Source organism: Peromyscus californicus, unplaced genomic scaffold (assembly GCF_007827085.1).
Source record: "Peromyscus californicus insignis strain IS unplaced genomic scaffold, ASM782708v3 Scaffold_10__1_contigs__length_136768540, whole genome shotgun sequence".
In the NCBI taxonomy this organism is placed as follows: Eukaryota; Metazoa; Chordata; class Mammalia; order Rodentia; family Cricetidae; genus Peromyscus; species Peromyscus californicus.
The window spans coordinates 8,432,791-8,438,817 of NW_026294391.1; positions in this window are offsets into that span (position 1 = coordinate 8,432,791).

Here is a 6,027-nt window from a genome sequence, read left to right on the forward strand (position 1 = left end):
TGGTTCCTCTAGAAGCTGTGAATTGATGTACCTCAAATCCAGCTATACCAGGCTTGGGTATATGCCAAGATTTTCTATCCTACCACAGAGATACTTGCTCATCCATGTTCACTGCTGCCCTATTCATAATAGCCAGAAACAGCCTAGATGTCTATCAACAGATGAATGGATAACGAAACTGGTACATTTACATAATGGAATACTATCCAGCTGTTAAAAAAATTATTAAATTTGCAGATAAATGGATGGAACTAGAAAAACCCATCTTGAGTAAGGTAACCCAGACCCCAAAGAGACAAATACTGTACGTTTTTATTTATATGTGGATATTAGCTTTTAAGTCTTCAAAAGGCATGCTATAATCCATCTAAGCACAGAGGTTAGGTCTAGAGTAAGTGACTGGGGTTAGGGAGGATATCCCCAGGAATGGGAAATAGAATAGATAGCTATAGAGAGACGGGGGAGACTAGATTAGATTATAGATTATATTAGATTAGCTATTGATTAGATGGGGAGGGGGCTGGAAGAGAGAGGTAAGAGAGGGAATAATGGGGAACAACTAACATTGAGGGCCATTGAGGTGTCATTGGAAACTTATTATTGTAGAAGCCTCCCAAAATACCTGCATATATGAAAGAAATCTGAATGGAGTCATCAAATAACAGGGGGAATGATGCCCAACTAGACATCTTTGCCGAGTGAAACCTCCAGTACCAGGAATGGGTTATATCTAGTTGAGTGGTTGGCCAAAGGGGTTCCATGGAAATACCCAAACATCTCAGGCTATTGCCAAAGCTATTGGCTGCTTTCCACAAATGGGCGGTAAGTCTCTGTTGCTGAAGGCAACACTTACATTCCCCACTGAACACAGAGAAATTTAGCTGATACCTAACTAGAGCCTTCATCCCTACTGACTAGTGTTCATGGTACTGGAAGATCCTATGCATTCTACCAGAGAAAGCTAAACACCAACCCAGCTACAAACCCTGCAATCTACAGTGGTGACCTGCCTACACCACATGCTGGTGCAGTACCGGCACGAATGTGGGAGGAACCAACCACTCTTTGGTTAGATTTACGACTCCCTCTACAAGACGGAACCCATGCCTGACACTGATAGGGTGGCCACGAACCTGAGACTAGATAGACAGGCCATGGGGCCTAGGAGAAAACTATACATTTGTTCTGTTAAAGGGACATAGTAATAAAATGACTCCTAATGACATAGGTCAGTGCCTCACTGCGCCATCATCAGAGAAACTTCCTCTTGTAATAGATGGCAACTAACACAGAGACCCACACGTGGACAGTGGACAGAATGTGAGAGATTTGGAACACCCCGTCCTAAAGGGGATGTCTTCATCAAACTTCCTTTCCTCAGGGCCCAGGGAGCTATATGGAAGAGGAAGCAGAAACATTCTAAGAGCCAAAGGGGATGGGTGACTTCCAGGAAACAGTGTCTCCCAGATACAACAGGACTGATGGACATATGAACTCACTGTGGCAGAGACTGTTGGCAGAACAGAGACTGTTCACGCACAAGGCATGGGCAGATTCAAGCCAAGACAGGGTCACAGTGCCGAGAAGGGGAAGCGAATCCAGGGCCCCACCTCTAATCAAGAAGCTATCTCCAATTAATATCCGCTTGCAAAAGAAATGTTAGTTTTCTCCAATGGAGTTTCACAGGATAGTTTAACCACACTTAAGAGTAGGCCCCATGCCAGCACAAAACAAACTCAATGGCATTTTTGTAGACTTTTGTCTCATAACACTTTTTTTTAAAAAGATTTATTTATTACATATACAGTGTTCTGCCTGCATGTATCCCTGAGGGCCAGAAGAGGGCGCCAGATCTCATTACAGATGATTGTGAGCCACCATGCAGTTGCTGGGACTTGAACCCAGATCCTCTGGAAGAGCAGCCAGTGCTCTTAACCCCTGAGCCTTCTCTCCGGCCTGTCATAACACTTTGTATGGGCATGTTTTGTCTTATTGATCTTTTGATTGTGTATTATGGTTTCTGATTTTGTGTTTTTATGGGTTTTGCTTTTGTGTGTGTGTGTGTGTGTGTGTTTATGCCTTGTGTGTGTTTCTTCTGTTTTTTTTTAAGTTCTGTTTTTGTTTGCCTGTTTCTTTCCCCCAATGGTTTATAATCTTAGACAACTGAATCACAAAATAAATTATGGTAATAGATTCCAATGAAGAGACTAAAACAGATTTCCTGAGGTCATACCAATATGAAGACAAAGATTAATTAATGGAGGAGAAAGGAAAGTTCTTCTTTATACAATTAAAATTAATATATAGAAAAAATAATGGAAATAGAAAGCCATCATTTGGAAAAACATCATAGAAGTGTCAGACAAAAAGCTGATATGTAAAATTAAATTAAATTATAAAATAAAATTTAAAAAAAAATCAGTGACAGATGCTGGATGCTCCAAAGAATGGCCGAAGGTCTGATTTTTAAAAGGGGTGCTACACAGCACCATCCTCTGAGCCAAACAGCCACCACCTTCTTTTTTGTTTGTTTGTTTGTTTGTTTGTTTTTCGAGACAGGGTTTCTCTGTAGCTTTGGTGCCTGTCCTGGAAACTTGCTCTGTAGACCAGGCTGGCCTCGAACTCACAGAGATCCACCTGCCTCTGCCTCCAGAGTGCTGGGGTTTAAAGGCGTGCACCACCACCGCCAGCCAGCCACTACCTTCTTAGGACTAGCCATGTCTGCTTGCAAAAGATCATCACAGCTGGGGTTGTTGACTGTTGACATTCGCGCACAGAAGGAGAGGCAGTTCATGGCACCCTCACCTGAGTATCCAGCCACTCCAAGTCAGTTTTATGTAATTCTTTCTAATTGCACCTGGGCCCTGCAGGGGAGAGGGGTTCTAGGGAAGTGCTGGAGTACATAGGCTAGGTGAAGGTGGCTCCACGTAAGCAGTTTTGGGGAGGCCATCTTCTATGCTGGGTGAAGACTTCCCAATGGGAGTACTTTGAGGTCACCCATGCTCCTGTAGGCAACCTCTTTCCCATTTTGGGTTTTTTTTTTTGGGGGGGGGTGTCTTGTTTTTATTTTTGTTTTGGTGTTTTGAGACAGGGTTTTTCTGTGTAGCCCAGGTAGACCAGGCTGGCCTCGAACTCATGGAGATTTGCTTGCCTCTCTCGCCAAAGTGCTGGGATTAAAGGCATGCCCCCCCCCCCCCACCTGTTTTGTAAGTAAACCCAATAGACTCATTGCCTCTCCAGGGTGAACTGTGGTGGACTCAAACTGCTTTGTCACTCATGGGTATACAGTGTATACCTCATGGGTATACACTGTTCCACACCCCTCCCTGCCACCAGGGAGACAATTTTTGAATTGGGGGAGGAATCTAAACATTAGTCCTAATTTTACATTCTTAAAAATTTGTATACGCATGGGTGTATGCAATCCATTGCACATGTACAGTGGTCAGAGGACAACCTAGAGGATTGATTCTAAGTTCTCCCTTATCACAACATAGATCACACGGTGGCATGAACGCAGGTGGTCGGGCTCGGCAGCAAACACCTTTACCATTTCTCCAGACCCCTATCATCTTCAATTTAATCATGAGCAAACATCAAACTCAACTGAAGGCATTCTGTAAAATAACTGGCCTATTCTCAAAAACAGTCATGTGTCCCAGATTAAAGATGACTAAGTAGACATGACAACTAAATAGGCCGTGTGCTCCTGGGCTGGACCCCAATCTAGTAGGACATTAGGACAACCAACAAAGCTGAGGGAAGTTTGTGCCCTTGCTTACCACCCACACACCATCAAGGGCACAGTGGGAAGTCGGAGTTCCTGGAACGCACTGCTGTTAGAATTTGTATTATGAAGCTCCCACATAACCTACAATGTGCTTCGCACCTGGTACCAGTTTCCACAGACCTGGGGTCTACCCACCTGTATTCCCTACATTAAAAACTCTGATTCTGGGCTGCAGAGATGGCTCAGCGGTTAAGAGTACTGGCTGCTCTTCCTGAGGACCTGGGTTCAATTCCCAGCACCCACATGGCAGCTAACAACTGTCTCTAACTCCAAGATCTGATACCCTCACACAGACATAAATGCAGGCAAAGCACCAATGCAAATAAAATAAAAATAAATAAATTATAAAGAAACAAAAAACAAAAAAACCTCTGATTCTAAGACTCAGGGATTTGCTCCAAATCGGTCAGCTAGGAAGTGTAGCCACAAATGACATCTACCTGTGTGATACAACCACCACCAAAAACCACCAAAAACCCTGCCAAAATCCAAAGGTTAGAAGGCCTGCCACCATGGCATAGCATTTGGCAGTGGAAACTTCTGGGGTTTTGTTTTCTTTCTTGGTTTCTGAGATACTTGCTTTGTAAGCCCACTGGATTCAAACTGGGGTGATATTCCTGCCATCCCTTCCTGAGCCTTCGGGTAACAGGTGGAGGAAGAGGGGAAAACCGGAAAGAGCCACAGGCTAGTCAGTGTCTGGAGTGCCCTGCAACTTCAGCACACCTCTCCTCTCCTCTCTTCTTCTGCTTCCTCAGCATCGCAGCCCTTTTAGCCTTACTGTCCAGTACTTTGAAGTACTCAGTTAGAATGTAAGTTACCCTACATGGCAGACAAAGAAGCCAAAATCATATTTAAAAAAAACTACTCCACTGTATGGGGCTCTGTCTTTGAGAGGGGAAAACCCAGAGACTGTGCTAACACCTGATAAACTGCTCCCTGCAAGAGCCTTGGCCTCTGAAAAGAAAGCCTCTACCACCACCAATATGCGTAGCCCATGAAACTGTTCATTTAATAACCCATTAGGAAGTTCATAGACCGCAGCTAAAGCTCAATTGCTAAAGTACTTGTCTAGCGTGTGTCAGGCCCTGGGTTCAATTCCCAGAACCGCAAGAAAACAAAGAACAAAGAGTTGTTGGCCAAAAAGTAAGTTTATGCAGTGGGTGCGAATGTAGGGACATACTTCTATAAAATCCTTGCACTCAGTAGGTAGGGGCAGGAAGATCAGGAGTTCAAGGTCAGCCTCTGCTATATATAGCAAATTTGAAGCCAGCTTGAACTACATGAGACCCTGTCTCACAGCAAAAAGGCTCATGAGCTGCCCATGGTGGTAGCAATTGCCTGTAATCCCAGCATTCAGGAGGGTAAAGCGGGAGGATCAGCCTGGCTCACATAGTCCAGCATAGATTACATAATGAGACCATGTCTCAGAAACCAGTTTATGGCTTCCAACCAATCAGAGTGGGCGTAGGGAGAAAGAGAAAGCCATAGCCAGAGAAAATAAAAATGGATTCTCAGTTATCCCTTGGGATTGGGTCAACAGTATTTACCACCCGTGGCATCTCCAATGTTTTCTAAAGCTGGGCTAGTCCAGCAGCACAATGAGAAGGGAGACAGCAGTACACCATGAGTCTGCCTGCCTTGCCTGCCTTTCCTCTCACAATCTCCACACTGTGATTTATCTTCCCGAACAAATTAGACTTAATTTCAGAGCAAATCATCAGCAACAGGTATAATAATCTTGGCAGAACATTGATATGAATTAATTGCTTTCTGCCTAATGTAGATAGAGGGATGCTGATGCCATTCACCCCATAAGGATAGTACTGTCATGTAATTCATTGTTCTTTCCCTAGACCTTAGTCTCATCAGTTTTAAATTCCAGAGACATTGGTTTACTTCGTATTTAATCATAACAGTCTATTCCATGGCAAAGTTTATGTCAGATACTTAGGAAAGAAAAATGGATTCTGAGAACCAAGGTTCTCAGTATAAGAGATTCTTGCTTCTGTCCACAGGTCCTGCCAGGTAACCTGAGGATCAGAGTGGGAACTGTGTGGGGGCCGGGCAGCTGAATGACTCTCATCCCCAGAAACCTGGCGAGGGGTAAGCATGGAGAACACTTGTGTGGCTTTAGAACAATGTTGACTTTCTCTCCATGAAGCTATCAACTTCACTCTTGCTTAACTCCGATGAAAGGCAAAAAGGAAAGTAGTCCTTCTCTGAATGGAAAGTTAACA